This window comes from Podarcis vaucheri (assembly GCF_965113315.1).
Source record: "Podarcis vaucheri genome assembly, chromosome: 12".
NCBI lineage: Eukaryota > Metazoa > Chordata > Lepidosauria > Squamata > Lacertidae > Podarcis > Podarcis vaucheri.
Window position 1 is genome coordinate 20,409,590 of NC_138750.1, and position 18,132 is coordinate 20,427,721.

General features: G+C 43.1%; 1 long non-coding RNA gene across 2 annotated transcripts in view; it reads left to right on the plus strand.

Annotated features, from left to right (window-relative positions):
* Positions 1-18,132, plus strand: part of LOC309515583 — a 109,144-nt gene that overhangs the window by 57,381 nt on the left and 33,631 nt on the right. The window contains exon 1 of one of the 2 annotated variants that reach the window (XR_014212526.1): positions 10,235-10,499. The exons of the other annotated variant lie outside the window; for it this stretch is intronic. This is a non-coding gene — a long non-coding RNA (uncharacterized lncRNA). Of the gene's footprint in view, positions 1-10,234; positions 10,500-18,132 lie in introns of those variants that run through there. 2 annotated transcript variants of the gene reach the window in all.

Below are 18,132 nucleotides of genomic sequence, written 5' to 3' on the forward strand. Positions count from 1 at the left end.
GCCATCTCATCACCCATGTTGAAATAAAATTCTATTCGCATCTGGTTGACATGGACGTGGGACAGCCTCATGTAGATGCCTTGAAACACCATTGAAAGCAGTGCCTCTTTGTAATTTAAGGAATCTAAACAAGGGCATGTACCTGGGCAGCCCTGGGGAGCAGCTTGTGTCCCCCCCCCCACTTGGTAACTTCAAATCTACCTATGCAAAATGGTTTTAGTGCAGGAAAGATAGACAAGGAAACAAAGAAGTATGTACCCGACCGCGCCACCAAAGTAGGAGCTTGCTGCTGGAGGAATGCTTTTTGAGGGTCACTGTCATTTCCCCCAGCGCTCAGGGATTAAAAAAAAAAAACTGTTCCAGGCATCTGAGTGGTTCAGAAGTGTCGAGCCACAAGAGATGATAAGATTACAGGAAACCCAGGCATTGTACCGTGATTCACAGCGGCCTGCGATGTGGAATTCAAATTCCATCAGGCAAACACACACCCGTCAGTATTTCACAGATGAAAATAAAGCCACTCTTGTGTCCTTCTAACAGCCTTATTCACACACCAGGGATCAAAGTTTCTGCCTCCGCCCACACACTTTTGCATATTTCCGAAGCTGCTGCCTCCCCAGCGCTGCAAACTCAGACACTTTCAGTAGCATTCCTTATCTTAATAGGCAGTTACATGAAAGATTTTGGGGGGAGAAAAATGGCACACTCTGTTGAGGGTTTTTTTTAAAACAACAACAACATGTATATGCAGTAGAATCAAGACTCGCTCAGAAGTTAACTTTCAGATAATTCTCATTATTTATTTCCTTTATTATCTTACCCAAGGTAGGTGCAAATCTTCAGAGGGTCTTTAAAGGAAGGAGGCAGCGTTTCTGATATTTTGGCTGTTTAGGGCTTTTAGTGATGTATGGAAGTGAGAGCTGGACCATAAAGAAGGCTGATCACCGAAGAATTGATGCTTTTGAATTATGGTGCTGGAGGAGACTCTTGAGAGTCCCATGGACTGCAAGAAGATCAAACCTATCCATTCTTAAGGAGATCAGCCCTGAGTGCTCACTGGAAGGACAGATCGTGAAGCTAAGGCTCCAATACTTTGGCCATCTCATGAGAAGAGAAGACTCCCTGGAAAAGACACTGATGTTGGGAAAGATGGAGGGCACAAGGAGAAGGGGATGACAGAGGACGAGATGGTTGGACAGTGTTCTCAAAGCTACCAGCATGAGTTTGACTAAACTGCGGGAGGCAGTGGAAGACAGGAGTGCCTGGCGTGCTCTGGTCCATGGGGTCACGAAGAGTCGGACATGACTAAACAACAACAAGGGCTTTTAACACTCTGTTGAGCAAATTGAATTGTGTCTGGAATGAGCATTTCACAAGTGCACTTGTTTGAAAACAGAAGTTAAGCGGTTTGTGAATTGAACCCCAGCCAGGAATCTGGGTGCTGCATTTTTTGACCAGCTGAAGTTTCTGAGTCATCGATAGCGGCAGCCCCACGCACAGCATGTTGCAATCATCCATTCTGGAAATTGCCAGAGCATGGAGTGCCACGGCCAAGTCATCCCTGTCCAAAAGAGGCAAGAGTTGGCAAAGCAGCTGTAGCTGAAAATAGGCACTCATTGTCACAAAAGCCACCTGAGCCCACATTGACAGAGTCAGATCCAGGAGTCAGTCCCAAATTGCAGACTTGTTCCTTCCAAGCTCATCCAGGGCAGGTCATTTCCCCACCTCCTGGACTCAAGAACTCACACCATATTGTTGGCATCCATTTGTCTCTTTTTAAATATATATATATATATATTTGCTTTCGTAGATTTTCACGGGTACAGGAATGCAGGTTTTGGTGTCTTCGGGTGTCTTCCCGTGTAAGAGTCGGGGTGTCTGTGCGACGTTTCGACGAGGTCTCACTCGTCATCTTCAGGCTGGTGCTTTCGGCTTCTTGTTACTGGAACAGAGCAGAATCTGGTGTTTGAGTTCCTATAAATACTGTTGAGGGGTGTGGTGTATAGCCTCCAACGTTCTGGGCAGAGAGGAAGTTCCTAGATTAGTGTGCCTCTTCTTCTTTTGTTCCTTAATTACTTGAGGGATATCTTGAGTGATTTCATGAGTGATATTCTGAATACCACTGGGTGGGTCATTAAGTGTAGATTAGTTGCTAAAGCTTTTGTGTCTTGACCTCTTGAGCTTGTGAAGAGTTTTTCTGAGAAGATGGCTGTGCTGCATTTAGTTGTGCTCTGGCTTGGCTTCGTGTATAGGGGCGAGCTGTGGTTTTGTGCCTTGTGCCAGCCAGATCTGTGTAGGGATTGCAGGGGGGTGCAGCATCCGGAGGTGCCACTATAGTTTGGCTACTGGATGGAGTCTGTAATATGTCTGTGGAGAGGGTCTGGGTTTGGGTCTGGTGTGGTTGATTGGTGACGGCGTTCTGTGTGCCTCTGGTTCTGGTGTCGGTTTTTGTGGGGAGGGCTAATTTCCAGATGTCAATTTCCAGATGTTTCGACCTCGTCGAAACGTCGCACAGACACCCCGACTCTTACACGGGAAGACACCCGAAGACACCAAAACCTGCATATATATATATATATATATATGCAGGTTTTGGTGTCTTCGGGTGTCTTCCCGTGTAAGAGTCGGGGTGTCTGTGCGACGTTTCGACGAGGTCTCACTCGTCATCTTCAGGCTGGTGCTTTCGGCTTCTTGTTACTGGAACAGAGCTCTGTTCCAGTAACAAGAAGCCGAAAGCACCAGCCTGAAGATGACGAGTGAGACCTCGTCGAAACGTCGCACAGACACCCCGACTCTTACACGGGAAGACACCCGAAGACACCAAAACCTGCATTCCTGTACCCGTGAAAATCTACGAAAGCATATATATATATATATATATATATATATATATATATATATATATATATTTGCTTTCGTAGATTTTCACGGGTACAGGAATGCAAGTTTTGGTGTCTTCGGGTGTCTTCCCGTGTAAGAGTCGGGGTGTCTGTGCGACGTTTCGACGAGGTCTCACTCGTCATCTTCAGGCTGGTGCTTTCGGCTTCTTGTTACGTGTCCGCGCTCCGCCCGCCGCGTTCCCGCTCTTGTCCTCCGGAGCCGCCGAGCACCGTCTGAGAGGGAAAAAAAAAAAAAAAGAACATTCTTGTGTTCTGCGATGCGTGCATTTATTCGTCTGTTTGTTTGTCCAATGTACGTGGCTGGGCAGACTTTGCAGGGAATTTCATAGACCCCTTGGTTTTCCAGCTGGATTTTGTCTTTTGGGTTTCTGAGGATATTGGCTATTTTTTGGTTGGTGCAGAAGGCTGTTTTGATATTGTGTTTATGGAGGATTTTGCTAATTTTGTCTGTAGTGCCCTTGATATAAGGAAGGAGGGCCATGCCATTGTTTTCTTCTGTGTCTTGGTTTTTGGGGGGTGCATTGCAGAACACAAGAATGCCGTCAAAAAAGAAGAAAAAACTTCCTCTCTTTTCCAACACATGAAAGAAACAGGACACGAAATTAATTTTGCAGATTCCAAATTGCTCTTTAACATGGAACATCACCACAAGAGAATAATCATGGAAGCCATCGAGATAGAGAAACACCCTCACAACATGAACAAGCGTGACGACACGTCCCGCCTGCCAGACATCTGGAAATTAGCCCTCCCCACAAAAACCGACACCAGAACCAGAGGCACACAGAACGCCGTCACCAATCAACCACACCAGACCCAAACCCAGACCCTCTCCACAGACATATTACAGACTCCATCCAGTAGCCAAACTATAGTGGCACCTCCGGATGCTGCACCCCCCTGCAATCCCTACACAGATCTGGCTGGCACTAGGCACAAAACCACAGCTCGCCCCTATACACGAAGCCAAGCCAGAGCACAACTAAATGCAGCACAGCCATCTTCTCAGAAAAACTCTTCACAAGCTCAAGAGGTCAAGACACGAAAGCTTTAGCAACTAATCTACACTTAATGACCCACCCAGTGGTATTCAGAATATCACTCATGAAATCACTCAAGATATCCCTCAAGTAATTAAGGAACAAAAGAAGAAAAGGCACACTAATCTAAGAACTTCCTCTCTGCCCAGAACGTTGGAGGCTATACACCACACCCCTCAACAGTATTTATAGGAACTCAAACACCAGATTCTGCTCTGTTCCAGTAACAAGAAGCCGAAAGCACCAGCCTGAAGATGACGAGTGAGACCTCGTCGAAACGTCGCACAGACACCCCGACTCTTACACGGGAAGACACCCGAAGACACCAAAACCTGCATATATATATATATATATATATATATATATATATATATATATATATATATATAATGTTTTCCATTGTACATTTCCCACAATTAAATGTCTACCAATACAGTGGTACCTCGGGTTAAGAACTTAATTCATTCTGGAGGTCCGTTCTTAACCTGAAACTGTTCTTAACCTGAAGCATCATTTTAGCTAATGGGGCCTCCTGCTGCCGCCGCACGATTTCTGTTCTCATCCTGATGCAAAGTTCTTAACCCGAGGTACAATTTCTGTGTTAGTGGAGGCTGTAACCTGAAGCGTCTGTAACCTGAAGTGTCTGTAACCCAAGGTACCACTGTAAAACAATACATTCATTGACTTTCCTCCTCCTCCTTCCGTGGTTCTTTTAATTTTCCCATTATTGCTGCATATTCTATTTCAGCCATTTATTTTCCCCTCCATTTTCATATTACCTCGACTTGAATTACACTGTTGAATTTACCTTAATCCTGCTAGCGTTTTCACTTGTTTGCAACTGTTTTCCAGACATTCCACCAAAAAAACAAAAAAACATTCCTGTTTATAAACTCGATCATCTTGTTTTCTTATTCTGCTGATTAGACCTGGTAAATCTACATATTCCATCATTTTAAAATGCCATTCCTCCTCCTCTGGGACCTTTCCCACCCTTCATTTTTGGGCTAACAAAATCTGAGCTGCTGTAGTTGCATACAGAAAAAAGTTTTTTCTGACTCCTGGGAACCTCCATCTGCACCATTCCTAAAAGGAGAACCTCTGGTTGGTTGTTTTTTTTTTTGGGGGGGGAGGGATGTTCTTTTAAACGACTTTTTCATCTCATTGTAAATCATTCCCCAATAATCTTTAACTATTCTGCATGACCACCACATAGGATAGAACAGGGAGAGAACATCCCTTCTACTTCTTTACATTTGCAGCACATAACCTGATTTAGATTTGTACATTTTCACTAATTTACTTGGAGTTAAGTACCATCGATATATCATTTTCATGTAATTTTCCTTTTCAGTGTCTAACATACAGTAAATGTTAAGTCCTTCTTCCATAATTTCTCCCAAAGGCCAAATTCTATATTTTGTCCTAGATCTCTTGCACAATGAATCATTGATGATTTTGCCAGCTCAACTTTTGTTTTCCATTCCAATAATAACTTAAACATTTTATACAATTGTCTCTGGAAACAATGGAGTGCGCCTCTGGGGGTGAAGTCAAACCACTGCGATGCAGCGCTAAAACCCATCTTTTCAGTATCCAGTTTGAATTTAGAATGGGGTTGAAACCTAAAGAACGGCAAATTTCGGAATTCGTACTAACACCATTTAAAAAGGGCTCCCTACAATCTCTCTAAAAGACAAAATTAGAAGGAAACTGGTTGACGACGGGCAGATACCAGTTAATAGCACATTTGGAGTATGTGCACACATAATCGTAACCAAGGCCTTAGCAGAGTGAACACGGTCTAAATGAGGAATGACCTTGAGATGTTTTTCAACTCAAACTCCCATTAGGGAGTTGGAATGATGTTCAGGGATGATGGAAGTTGGAGTTCAGCAACATCTGAAGGGCGACATCCCCATCCCTGCCTCACCGGAGAGGCTGAGCTTTTGCCCAATTCATGCATTAACATGCATCCCACACTGCTCCAGTAACCTACGTAATTGTGAATTTTCTTCTTCTTCTATTTTCAAACTAGGATGCCATTCCTCTATTTGATTTACAACATCAATTTCAGTACAAGTAAATTTCATCCATCAATCGATACAAATTCAGATTAAGCTCAGTACTTTTTAAATAATAATTTTCAATTTCAATCCAATAATAGCCTCATTAAAACAATACCACATTGGAATACAATTACTAATACCAATTGTTTAAATACCAAATTATATAATTTAGGTGGCCTCCCACGTGCTAGAATTGATGGTTTGACGATTTTCTTCATTTCTGAGTTCCAAAATCTTATTAATTTCAATTACATCCCAGTCAAAATAACAATCCCTTATACAACAACTGCAATATTAATAAGTCCTATTTGTGTTGACAGATTAAATGATTTATAAATCTACAAGTGAGGCACTCAAACTATATCCTTGTTCTTCCTGTGTGTGGCAATTATCCTGTCCGTGGTGTTTATTCCTGGCCTTGTAAAATGTTATGTCTATCTTTTCCCAGTTGCTGTTGTTCTCCATCATGCCTTGGGTGGAGTTGCTATCCCATTGTTGTTTCAGAAATTTCTCCATTGCTGTGTTCAGATTAAGCTCAGTATTGCTCATTAGAGTGTATCTCCAAATAGATATGTAATAGTGAAGCTACATGGAAGGTTCGAAATTCCATATTCCGAAGGCACTGGTACCCAGAAGGTAGACTGCATACTTTGCATGCAAAAGGTCTCAGGTCCAGTCCCTGGCATTGTTGCATGGGATTGGGAGATACCTTTGCCTGAAACACTGGGGAGCTGCTGCCAGCCGGTGTTGACATTACTAGGCTAGATGGAATCTGTATCAGGCAGCTTTCTATATCCATTGTTCCTAACTGATGTCAGACGTTCCTTTGTAATCAAAGCCCACAAACAGACCTGTTTATCGACCACCAGTAACCAGCACTGTTGTACACCGAACAACCTATATTTAACAGGGGGAAGTGTGGAATTGACAAGCCTGAGCCTGATAATATGAGGATAGATTATGCATTGTACAAACTAATTCAAATAGTAAAGAATTATTTGAATTCCACACTGCCATCTGGTGATGTTACACGGAATGGCAAATATTGTATATGTGTGCATATGTATGTGTACGCACAGTATATCTTTGTTTATATCTATATAAACGACCAAACTAGATGCAAAAGTGGTCAACCCAGTGGACTGGGTTGTAACTGGAGGTGTGGGGAAGCAGGCAAGAGATGACTCCTTCGCCAATTCATGCTTTCCATTAGAAATTGGATTCTGTATGCAGTGGTACCTTGGGTTAAGAACTTAATTTGTTCCGGAGGTCTGTTCTTAACCTGAATCTGCTCTTAACCTGAGGTACCACTTTATCTAATGGGGCCTCTCGCTGCCGCTGCACTATTTCTGTTCTCATCCTGAAGCAAAGTTCTCAACCCAAGGTACTAGTTCTGGGTTAGCGGAGTCTGTAACCTGAAGCGTCTGTAACCTGAAGCGTCTGTAACCCGAGGTGTTGTTGTTTAGTCGTTTAGTCGTGTCCGACTCTTCGTGACCCCATGGACGAGAGCACGCCAGGCACTCCTGTCTTCCACTGCCTCCCACAGTTTGGTCAAACTCACACTGCTAGCTTTGAGAACACTGTCCAACCATCTCGTCCTCTGTCGTCCCCTTCTCCTTGTGCCCTCCATCTTTCCCAGCATCAGGGTCTTTTCTAGGGAGTCTTCTCTTCTCATGAGGTGGCCAAAGTACTGGAGCCTCAGCTTCAGGATCTGTCCTTCCAGTGAGCACTCAGGGCTGATTTCCTTAAGAATGGATAGGTTTGATTGTCTTGCAGTCCATGGGACTCTCAAGAGTCTCCTCCAGCACCATAATTCAAAAGCAAAAATGTACCACTGTAGTATTAATATAATCAAAATTGTTATGTATATAAAACCATGTAACCTATTTTCATTTCTGCAAGTGGCTGCCCTTGCTCATTGTTTTCAAATAATTTGTCACACGTTCAAAGCTGAATACAAATAAAAACGAGCTGATAGATTCTGCATTCATTTCCCTTAGCTTTGGATTCGCATCTTGGTGCAGCTATTAGCTGCTAACTAGAGAGAGAGACATGAAAATAGCCGGGCTAAAGCTTTACGGTGCAAGGCCAAAAAGCATTTCACGGCTCCTCACTGGCATTTCCATAATTACTGATGGAATTGGTGAGCAGTTGTGGCCAATGTCCTCTCCACCCCCCCACCCCGCCTTCTCAGTTGGCTAGGACAGGAAGCGAAATGCTTTCAAAAGTAACTTAATCTGCTTGGCACGGGCAAGGTTCTTTTGAAGAGCGCGAATGTTTTGCCACTGCACCAGCCTAAATGAGAAGTATGCTTCGGTTATTTAATTAAAGCCGATTGTGTAGGGTTCCATTAGCTGATCATTCCTCTGCGGTCGAATTGGATCATACTGGTGCCACTGTTGAAGTAGATTTGTATACTAGCATCCATAATGCTGCCCTGTTGGAAGGGGAAAACAGAGAGGGCCATGAAAGGACTTGGAACTTAGCTGGTGCACGGAGGAGGGAGGGAAGGAAGAGAGAGAGACAGTGAATATCTTTCATAATCTAAATTCTGACCGCCTACTGCCAGCAAAGGCTGAAACACTGCCCGATTGTCCGAGGTTAGCATGAGTTCATACAGGGAATACTTGGCTGTATTTGTCCGAGAAGTGGTTTGGTTTTCGTGCTTAATGCAGCGCTGGCTTTGGTTTGGAATTCTGGCCACTGCAGATACAAATTTGTGCAGAAACAGCCTCCAAAGGAAAAGCGGTATTTATTTATTTGATTTCTCTCCCACCCTTTCTTTCCAAAGACGCCCAGGGCAGCAAACAATAAAGTAGTAAAATTTAAAAAAACCCACTAAAATGCAGCTAAAAGAAAATCAACACGTTTCAAACCATTAAGAACATCTGAAAGCAGAGAATAAAGACCTCCATCAAATTCTGAACTTTTAAATTTCCTTTTCCTTTTTAGTGGCCTCATATCAGCATGGCAGTGACTTTCTGAAGATGAGGGGCGTTTCTCAGCTGCTCAGCTTGCGCTGCTATTTCCTTATTCCTCGGGCGTAAAATATGCGCTGTAGCAATTTCGCAACAAGATCCAGCCACGCATCATGCCGGCTCACAAATCAAACTGTGGCCCACGTGCAGCTGGCATTTAACACAGAGGTGTGCGTGTACAAAATCAGCGTTGGCAACAAATTTTAGGCTGCACACCCAAACATTTTCTCAGCAATGAAGCAAATTATCAGCGGGATGCTCTACCTGTGAGTGTCAAGACTAAAAGCACTAAAAGAGAGAGTAAACTAAAAGAGAGAGTAAATTACCTTGCTTGAAAGCTTTGCCATCCAAGGTGGCATAATGAAGAAGAAGAAGAAGAAGAAGAGTTTGGATTTGATATCCCGCCTTTCACTCCCTTTAAGGAATCTCAAAGCGGCTAACATTCTCCTTTCCCTTCCTCCCCCACAACAAGCACTCTGTGAGGTGAGTGGGGCTGAGAGACTTCACAGAAGTGTGACTGACCCAAGGTCACCCAGCAGCTGCATGTGGAGGAGTGGAGACACGAACCCGGTTTCCCAGATTACGTGACTACCGCTCTTAACCACTACACCACACTGGCTCTCAATGGGCATAATGGGCAGAGTGTCTGTGGCAAGGGCCAAATTAAAATCCTTACTCAGCTGTGAGGCTCAGTGAGCCAGTCCCTATGGTCTCAAGGTTACCCTACTTCACAGGGCTGCTGTGAGAATACCGTGGGGAGTCACGGCATGTATACCAACTTGAGAAATAATGCAACAAATTTATTTCCCCATTTCTAAGATCGTACATGAAATTCAGAATGGCCCTCATAAATAGTGCCATGGACAGGAAATCTGAAAAGAAGTTTGATTAGGCTTTCATTCTCATTATAAGCATGAAACCCAGCAACAACAACAACTTTATTATTTATACCCCGCCCATCTGGCTGGGTTTCCCCAGCCTTTCAGGGTGGCTCACAGCATATATCAGAACATGATAAAACACCAAACATTAAAAACTTCCCTAAACAGGGCTGCCTTCAGATGTCTTCTAAAAGTCAGATACAGTGGATGCTCAGGTTGCGAACGTGATCCGTGCGGGATGCACGTTCGCAACCCGTAGCATTTGCAACCCGCAGCGGCGCATCTGCACACACGTGGGTTGCGATTCTGCGTATGCACAAAGCGCGATTTAGCGCTTCTGCGCATGCGCAACCCCTGAAACCCTGAAGTAACCCGTTCCGGTACTTCCACGTTGCTGTGGGTCCGTAACCCAAAAAAACGCAACCTGAAGCGTCTGTAACCCGAGGTATGACTGTAGTCGTTTATTTCCTTGACATCTGATGGGAGGGTGCTCCACAGGGTGGGCGCCATTACCCAGAAGGCCCTCTGCCTGGTTCCCTGTGAGGGAACTGCCAGAAGGCCCTTGGAGGAAGGTCATCTGGTTTTGCTGGTCGCAGGTGGAGACAGCCTAGCCACAGGGACTCATGCTCGGGTAAACTCATGTTTGCGTTATGGAAATGTGTTTTACATAAGGCTTCCCTTGAAAATGATACAGCATCTTCAGTTAGTAGTACAGTGTGAGTCTGCTGGGATGGGAGCTGTTGTCCAACAAACCCCAAAGGACCGAGGCAGGGGAAGGCTGCCTTAATGAAGCGAAAACTAAAATCGCAACTTAATTCTCTTCGGTCTAATCCTGAACTGAAGAAGCCTGGTTTGAAAAGATTCAGGAGTTGTCTGAAGCAAAGCGAGTCTCCTCCAAATCAGTTCGAAGAAAACCGGGCTGTTCCTGAAACTTTGGGACCAGTTCAGGGGAGCTGCTAAAACTAATATGTAAGCTCTAGCTCTGAAATGGTTGTGGACGCTGCCATACAAAAACACTTGAGAAACTGTCTACGTGGCAACTCAATGCTTATCCTGCACTCCCTGCAGTGAAGCACCTTGCCTGATCAAAGGTATTCATCAAAATACTCTGTCTTAATTAAGGGGTTGGTCTGAGCCTCTGAAACGGGCCTTGGCAATGCAGTCGAGTCGCAGGGAAACTGTGGGAAGTGCTGGGGTGATCAATACAGTAGCACATCATTATGCTGGTTAAGCCCCCCCCCCCAAGTTTCTCCAGTCCCTGAAGGTCTTCTGAATACGTCCGTAGCTGAATGTGGCGTCCCTTTGTGCCAACAGTGATAAATGTGTGCAGGAGCAAGGACTTGGAGGTCAAGTAAAAACGAGAGAGAAAGTGGGGAGCTGATACTGCATTTTCTACACACACACACACACACACATACAGAGAGAGAGAGAGAGAGAGAGAGAGAGAGAGAGAGAGAGAGCGCAACACAAAGCAGGGACTTGCTGTGCAATATTATGTACACTTACCTCTGAGCAAGTCTCACTGTGCTCCAGGGGGCTGTCTTTTGTCCAAACATGTATGGGATTGCTCTGCTAGAGCTTTAATTCACACCTCTTTGTACAAACTGCAGCTAGATTATTCATCGTAATTCTTCTCAGCCAAGCTATCCCCTTTCATGCAATGTTTGTATGTGATCTGCCTTCATCTTCCCAGGTGATCAGACTGGGGGGGAGGGAAGCACACATCAGTGCTGGGATACAAAGGGAGCATGACAGATGTGTTTATATAATGAACAGCGAAGGGGAACCGTATTATATAACTTCCCTTCACGATTCATCGTGCAAATACATCTGCCATGCTTTCTCTTTTGAGCAGTTCCACAGCCGTTGATTATGCAAAGACGCGTTTACACGAGTCATTCCGCTGAGCTGGACAATTTGCTCCGGGGGCAATTTGCATCTCCCTGAATTTATGACACTTCTTCCTCTGTTTGTAAAAGGTGTGCGTATTCCGAGCAGCATTGAACACCCGGCATGGGATAGATTAAATCAACCTTCACCAGCCCTAGTGCCTGCCAGGCACCGGCCATATGGAGGGCATCAGGCTGGGGGAGGCTGGATTAAACCACCTATCACCAATAAAGGTCCATCACTGTGCTGATTAGGGAAACTAGATTTCTTCCAGGAATTAGCAGGCAACAACCAAGGATGGGCAAATCAGTCAATTTTGGTTGTTTTCAGCTTCCCTGTTCATGTGTTATGTATATGTATATAGATCTATCCTTGGGGAAAACATGGCAGCAGTTTACTGTGCGTTTCTCTTAATACACACATGAAGAAGAACATGCTTTGTATGATATATTTGCACATTTTTACAAGCAATTCTTGTGTGCCATTTTCACCAATATGTTCATTTTTCACGTACCCTCTAATAGACCCTTTTTAAGTTGGGAGAAGGTCACCACAAAATTCTGAGTGATAGGTGTGTTTTCATTTACATGTTGTTTAGTACACACACACAAGCACGCAATATTTTGCCATGCTTAAATAAAAATGTGGGTGGCGCTGTGGTCTAAACCACTGAGCCTAGGGTTTGCCGGAGCCTAGGGTTTTCAGAAGATCTGCGGTTTGAATCCCCGCGACGGGGTGAGCTCCCGTTGTTCGTTCCCAGCTCCTGCCCACCTAGCAGTTCGAAAGCACGAAGTGCAAGTAGATAAATAGGTACCACTCCAGCGGGAAGGTAAAAGGCATTTCTGTGGGCTGCTCTGGTTCACCAGAAGCAGCTTAGTCATGCTGGTCACATGACCCAGAAACTGTCTGTGGACAAACACCGGCTCCCTTGGCCAGTAAAGTGAGATGAGCGCCACAACCCCAAAGTCGTCCGCAACTGGACTTAACGGTCAGAGGTACCTCTAACTAAATAAAAACCAGGCAGCAGAAATAGAAGAAGATTAAACAAACAGAACAAGGACACCCATCAATTCTCCAGTTTTTGCAAACATTTGTACACTCTAAAAAACGTATGAGTACCAAGGCGTTTGATAACCAAGGTAGGACTGTATGAGGACCAACCCCAAAGTTGCAAAATAACACACTTTTTAGGTCTCTTGTTTAGGCTGGATGTTAAACAAAAATAGTGAAAGGGTGAGAGAATGTTTTGGGCATGGCAGGGAAGCCATAGTGTGGGCCGCAGTATAATTTCAGAAAAATAGAAAATGTAATTTCAGAATTGAAAAAGAAATTTTTGTTTTGTGATTCGTGTATGTATGGGATGGGATCCTGGTATGTATTTGGGAGTTTGTGCCAGGGGCAATGCTTGGCTCCCGCTTGCAAACAACCTGCAGTATGAGCCAGAGTTGCACCACTAGTCTTAGTTTGTGACACACTTGTTGAAATGTTTGCGCACTGGATCAGCGATATTTGTGTTCCATTGACAGAAGGATTTATCTGTATTTATCTACCCTTGATTTCAACTGGACTCAAGCGTTTCTTACAAAAAAAAAAAGTGTTCTCTATGTGTTCTCTATTCTGTCATTACTATCAGTTAAACTTACACAGAAATTTGCTTTCTTCCTTAAAGTATTGCCAAGTCTTCTAGGTCAGCATGGCATTCTTTTGAAAATGCTATCCATTTAGTACAGGAAGAAGGCTTGCTTTCTCCACCTAGTGGCTTAAACATAACAATGTGGAAAAGTACATTTTTTATTACAGTATAATAATTGTCAGATAAATAAATGCTTAAATAGCAAATCCAGAATAGTCCAAACCACTGCAGTATATTCAGTATTCTACAATTTGGCCTGTTACGGATTTATTAATGAAGAATTTATCTAATAGCCATTTCATTGCAATTTTAAAAATTGTACTTTTTAAAAACAAACAAACGTGCTTCCTTAACTCTTTTTGTTGCTAGGTGTGGTGTTAAATATTATTTTTGCTTTGGGTTGCCTACATTCAATCATAAAAATAATGTTTGTGTATTAAAGTAAGATGAAGCTGAAACACAAACAAACAACAAATTTATTTCAACAAATGATTGCTTTTTAAATTAGTACTTAAGCTTTCATGAACACGTCAATTCTATTTCTGAGATTAAAAGTGAGCATCTTATTAATGTACAGGGTTTCAAACTTTAGCATAGCAATCCTCCCAAGTCTGGAAAACACATGAATGAATGGATCTTTATTTGCGTCAGCCATCGGCCATAGCAATAAAACAACAATACGATACACAAAGAATAGAAATAAAAAATCAATTATATAGAATACATTTTAGGGTTTTGAATCAATTGTCAAATAGTAGATCTTGTTCTAATTGCCCCAGCTAAAAACCTTGCAGCCTTTGCTGTCACCTGCTCACCTTGATCTGCCAAGAGAAAGGACACTGTGGCAGTGGTTGAGTGACCGGGGATGGACAATAAAAGAGGGGTGATAATCTCATTCCTCAAGTCTTTATAGAGAGTGCAAGCCAGAAGGGCATGCGCCACCGATTTGGGACTGCCATCTCCACAGGGACATAAGTGTTTTTCGTGTGGAATCTGTTAGAATCATCCCTCAAGTACAGCCGAGGGCAATACATTCAACCTTGCGAGAGTAAAAGCGTGTCTATATTTTAGAATTGCTAGGTTATGCAGATAGGGTGCCAGAGAGTCAAAATGGGAAGGGGGCAAATAGTCATACCATGGGCAAAATTTCCTTATTGTGGCCAAGTTGTTCTGCCGCTCGATATCATTTAGGCACTGACAAATCCAACTGTTTGCTTTACTAAAACCCGAAGTGAGCAGCTGTTGTGGTGATAAACCACAAGAGTGAAGTTTTTGACAGACAATTTTAGTCCAGGTGTGCTTGTGACAACCTTGCAACACTAGGGATATTAGACCGGGGGATTTGAGTTTAGGCGAAGCCAATAGTTAAGTGTCCTACACCAGAGCCGTAATTCTACTGAGGGAAGATTAGTCTCTAGGTGCCCTGATGTGTTTGGGACGCAGGGTGGTACGGTGGTACCTTGGGTTAAGAACTTAATTCGTTCTGGAGGTCCGTTCTTAACCTGAAACTGTTCTTAACCTGAGGTACCACTTTAGCTAATGGGGCCTCCCGCTGCCGCCGCACGATTTCTGTTCTCATCCTGAAGCAAAGTTCTTAACCCAAGGTACTATTTCTGGGTTAGGGGAGTCTGTAACCTGAAGCGTCTGTAACTGGAGGAACCACTGTAGAGAGAAAATTTGCCTTAAGAACTTTTGAGCTGGCCCAAGTGCGATTAGAGTTTGCTTCATGTGACCACTGAGTAGATAGTAGAAATGAGGGAAACTCCAGGAAATGCTGTCTATGATAATTCCTCATGTCCAGCGTGTGACAGGTAGACTCGGGCAACGATTCTGCTTACCGTATACAGGATTTTAAAGCAGTGGTTACAGTTGTGTAGGAGTAGTCCCACAGGACAGACCCTCCATGTGAAGTGGCTCCTCATGCCCATGTTTTTGAGCATAATGAAGCAATCCTTTTTTAATCGTTTCGCGTGATTTGGTTTACCAATGGCCTGTTCATAGTGTTTCTGGAACACCTGGGGAGCTGCTTCACCCATGCTTTTGCAGGTTCGATCCCTGTATAGGACAGCTGCATATTCCTGCTTCGAAGGGGGTTTAGACTAGATGATTCTTGTGGTCCCTTCCAACTTCACAATTCTATGCTCCTATGACTTTTTCCCTACTGGGGGGGGGGGGAATAGTGCCTTCCTTAACACCAACCTCTCAAATGGAGGGTAATATGCTTCATAGGATCCGATATTGCTAGGTTAAATATCTTATTCTTTCCTAGCAGAGGCCCCGGTAGAAACCTCAAAGCGGCTCCTTGTTTAATCCCCTGCAATACTGATCTCTAAAGCAAACTCCATTTATCTGGCCAAGGGGACTGGAAACAAGGATCAATAGGAGAAGAGGACAGATTTACCAGGATGGCGGGGGGGGGGGAATGTATTGCACTTCCATTTACATGCTGCTGCTGACCGCAGCTACAAATACATAAACATCTCTAGATGCCTATTTACTAAAAGAGCCATTGTAAGCTTCTACTTTGCCTCGAGTTGGAGGAAGGTTGCAAAAGATGGGATAGGAGGCCTGGTTGCTGCAGCCCATGGCTATTAAAAAAAAACCCATAAGCACCCTAAATGCCTCATACTGACAAGATGCAGTCAAAATAGCTATTTTGCAAGGTAATAGCTATTAAGCCATCTTCATTGTATTCTGCAGGTGCTTTCTGTTAAGTTGTGGGTGAACATATCAGACGACACAGTGATTCACAGGCCAGAACAGAACTGAACTGAAGGGTTCAGCCAACCTGCTTATATAGAGCTCCACTACAAAGCAACAGTAACAACTTTCTGTGACAATCCAATCACTGAAAGTCACTTTCAATTGCTTATTTGCATATGTGGACATGAGTGAAAACTATCTACAGTATCCCCCTGCTGGCCCAGGGTGAGAACTTCTGTACATAACACTTTCATTCCCTCCCTTCCAAGCCCTTGCTTTGGCAGAGGAATCTAGTGGAATTATTTTCTTTTAATTTTTATTTATGCGTTTTCCATTTTTCCATTTACACATTGTGTTTCCTCCATGCTGAATAAGGGTGACCAACTTTTCATTCAACCTCCAGAATTGTGCGCGTTAACAGTATTTCGATGTACAGTTATTATATTTATTTTTCAATTAAATTGTATTGTACTATTCAAACACACCCTCTTTTTCCACTTTACTTCTTTTGCTCATATGAGCCTATCGACTTCCCTCCTCAAGGTTTTCAAAGTTCAATGTATATCATAGCATTTCTACATTTTCCATTTTCTATTTCACGCATTCAAAAATCACCATTTTTGAATAAATGTAAAAGGGTAGTGACCATATCATTATAAGTCTTCTTACAACCCTGCTAGTGTTAATTGCTTACAATGGTACTTCAGGTATTGTATAAATCTACTCCAGTCTTTTTGGAAAGCTTGACCACGTTGGTTTCGGATTTTTCCGGTCAGCTTCGCCAGTTCCGCAAAGTCCATCATCTTCATCTTTTGTCGCTATTTCTCGTTGCTTCCATTTTTGGGCTAAAAGAATTCTGGCTGCTGTTGTTGCATACATAAACAATTTTTGATCTCCCTTTGGTATCTCTTCTCGCACTATACCCAATAAAAATGCATCCAGTTTTTTAACAAAGGTGTTCATTATACATTTTCTTTAACTCATTATATATCATTTCCCAATATGCTTTTACGATATTACAAGTCCACCACACATGGTAAAAAAATTCCTTCCTTTTATTTACATTTCCAACACTCCTTATTTCTTGTCCTATACATTTTATCGATGTACAGTTATTATAAGGACAAATTATATTTGTCACCCTGAGCTAAATATTCCAATGTGGACATTCCCAGGATGTTTGCGTGGCTTGGTGAAGGGAACAAAAAGTGTTGGTGGGTAAAGAAGTTCACAGTCTTCAGTGAGCTGGTGAATTCTTAAAAAAAAAATATTTTGGGGGAGGTGAAAAATCTACAATCCTCTCCCCACTTTTTTGTTTTTAAAATAATAATTTTATTTTTGTACCCCCCCTCATCTGACTGGGTTGCCATTGAGACAAGCACTGACATCAAGTCCATACCCCACAACATTTCTCTGATGAAAATAGTAACATCCTATTCAACAACAACAACAACAACAACAACAACAACAACTTTATTATTTATACCCTGCTCATCTGACTGGGTTGCCCCAGCCACTCTTGGCTTCCAACATATATAAAAACATAATAAAACATTAAACATAAAAAACTTGCCTATACATGACTGCCTTCACGTGTAACTTCTAAAGTTTATATAGTTACTTATCTCCGTGGCTCGGAGGTCGCATGACTCCATACCCTCCAAGATTTCGCCAGTGAAAATCGGGACGCCCTAAGGAAAATCGGGACATTCTGGGATCAAATAAGAAACTGGCGTGGCTTCTGTAAAAATGAGACTGTCCCTGGAAAATAGTGACACTTGGAGGGTCTGTAAGTGCCCCTGGAGCCGTGTTACCCCATAATATCTTGGCAGAAAGACCCTTGGCAATAGTAGAGCATCTTTCATCCTTCCTGCTGGCAGGAAAATGGCTGCCCCAAGTAGGGAATGCCACTTGCTGCTTGCTGTACTGGTGAAATGTGTTGCGTGTTAAGATCCCAAGACTACCTAGAATAAATAAAGGCACAATTGACACGGAATTTAGTTTAAGGTTATTGGCATAATTTTGGCCACAACTTTAT